This window comes from Aplysia californica, unplaced genomic scaffold, assembly GCF_000002075.1.
Source record: "Aplysia californica isolate F4 #8 unplaced genomic scaffold, AplCal3.0 scaffold00201, whole genome shotgun sequence".
Classification (NCBI taxonomy): Eukaryota; Metazoa; Mollusca; class Gastropoda; order Aplysiida; family Aplysiidae; genus Aplysia; species Aplysia californica.
In genome coordinates this window covers 651,768-653,926 of record NW_004797471.1, presented here as the reverse complement: position 1 = coordinate 653,926, position 2,159 = coordinate 651,768, and the positions used below count along the sequence as shown (strand labels likewise).

Below are 2,159 nucleotides of genomic sequence, written 5' to 3'. Positions count from 1 at the left end.
GGGGCGGAAAGCAAACGATACCACGTCATAATGCAACACGATCCTCTCGGTAAATCGAAAGTGCTGCCTGTTGACCAGAGCAGACAACTGTAAGATTCGAACTGCAGGCCTACACCTTGAACACAACAAGCGAACGGAAATTGAAATCCAGCACTCTAAACAAACTCAGGCCATAAGACACATGATCCAAACCCTCACTGTGCGAATAAGACGAATGCTGACACATGAAGAAACACCCGTATTAATCAAAAGACGACAGTCGGCCAACGTAGGGGAATAAGGTGCAGATCTAGAGCTACCTGGGACCATAAAAACGGGACCATCAAAAGGACCGCTATGAAAAGACGAAAACGGAGGACAGTTGCAATGCAGAGTGCTGTGCTGAGATGTGCACGAATTCACTGCCAAGCTCCTCGCAACACCGCAACACTGCCTGCCGGTTTCGATTATATTTTTTAAAGCTTGCACGGGCGCAGTACCTGGACGTTTACAACATATTATAGTCTACCGCCAGAAATAGTTTTATGACTAATATTAATTTATTTCAAACAAGAAAAAACTAGAATAATATTAGTTCTCTATAGTTGTCGTGAGAGAAACGCGTACGCGCGTGCATACAGACACACAAACACACGCCCGTAAAGTGCACACCTGGTATGGTCGAGCTTCTGTCCCCGACTGAACGTCGATCGAGCGCGCGTAAGGGTTACATTCTGACGCACGCATACACACACACACACACACACAGACACACACACGGGCATGGCTCGTAGCACACACAACAGAGGAAGAACGCCGGCGTGTGGGCTGACGGTATGGTGAATATAGCTGGCTCTACGTGGAAAACACAAACTATTGATCGAGCCAGAAGAATGGCAATGAGGGGCGAAAAAGGATTTAACCCCGGCCGCTTGCTGTTTAGTGTTTAGGAGCGGCGCCCTTCTTCGGGTAGATAAACAGTGCACTTTGGTGCAGTGTGCATGTCCCGAACGCCACTAGATCTAGGTCACGGTGAGACTGCAGTAGCATAACCTACTTTGTATGCAGTCTACCCATGGAGGGGATTGATAATTCTAAAGAATGAGTACCTTGTTGCCTCTTACTGTATAAAAGTACTTGGAGGAGGGTCTTAGTTTTGAATCTATAAAGGACACAGCTGGACTGAGCTGGAGGTTAAAGTCCTTGACAGAGGAAGATAAGCGTTTGTGGAGGCCTATACTCTGGCAAAGGGCGAGAAATGCTGATGACGATGATGAGTATGCCTATGCTAGCCTAATGGTAAAAGATTTAAAGTTATTTAAAAAGACAAAGCAAGACTTACGAGAACAAAGAAAAAGTCGTATCGTTCTGCTTGAGTAGAAACGACAATGTAGATATTCCATTCTTGCTCAGGGGCTATCATTTTAGTAATGTTTCATGCCTATTTGAGCACGGCTTGGTCATAAAAAAGATCGTTTTACCGCTTGCCTCCGATAGAAGTATGCACGGGTCTAGACACAACCCTTTTAATCAGAAGATATCTTTTTTCAAGCTGTTGAGCTGCCGGAACAAAACGTACCTTTTGTCTCCTGTTTAAGGCATGGAGACAGCTAAAGAATAGATACTCTTGTAGAGGCTGAAACAGTTGCTGGCAGCCACAGAACTCAAAGGAGTTTAGTCAACTTTTTGGAACAGTTAGAATCTAAGAGCAGGCGATCAAGAGGGTTCGATAAGTCTTACAAAGAGTTATAGGAAATGCAAGTAGATCTACATATCAAAGTACATTTAGAGAAAATATTTTTTTCTGTTTCTATTTTAGAAGTTAAGACACAGACAAAACTGTCGATTGCCAAATGCTAGGCTGTTGTCAGCTGATGAATAGTGGGAGGTGTCCTTCTTGGGATTTATGTTCAATTTCATGAAAGGGCGAGGTTCGGAAAGACAAAAATGTTTCTAGGTTGAACTGACCGAGGAAATGTGTTTGTCTTTTCCCTCCGTATACATTCCAGCCGTTCCCCTTGCCCCATATGAAAGAAAACCCTTTTGGCGATTAGATTCAGCGGCCTTTTCTGTCTGTCATGACGACAACAAAAGAAAGGCAAATATTCTTCTAGTTCATCTTTTCTTTTGCTTAACACTAAGAAAAAAATATGTTTGCGCTGTTTTCATACCACCCCCCC

The 2,159-nt window shown here is 43.8% G+C and overlaps 1 protein-coding gene across 4 annotated transcripts in view; it reads right to left on the bottom strand.

Annotated features, from left to right (window-relative positions):
• The window catches only part of LOC101864226 (nestin), a 54,557-nt gene that overhangs the window by 48,336 nt on the left and 4,062 nt on the right, over window positions 1–2,159 (bottom strand). Inside the window, exon 1 of one of the 4 annotated variants that reach the window (XM_005099061.3) lies at window positions 652–770. The exons of 2 other annotated variants lie outside the window; for them this stretch is intronic. The gene's annotated coding sequence lies outside the window, so the exon portion shown is untranslated. Of the gene's footprint in view, window positions 1–299; window positions 568–651; window positions 771–2,159 lie in introns of those variants that run through there. One more of the 4 variants, XM_005099063.3, reaches the window with a different exon arrangement.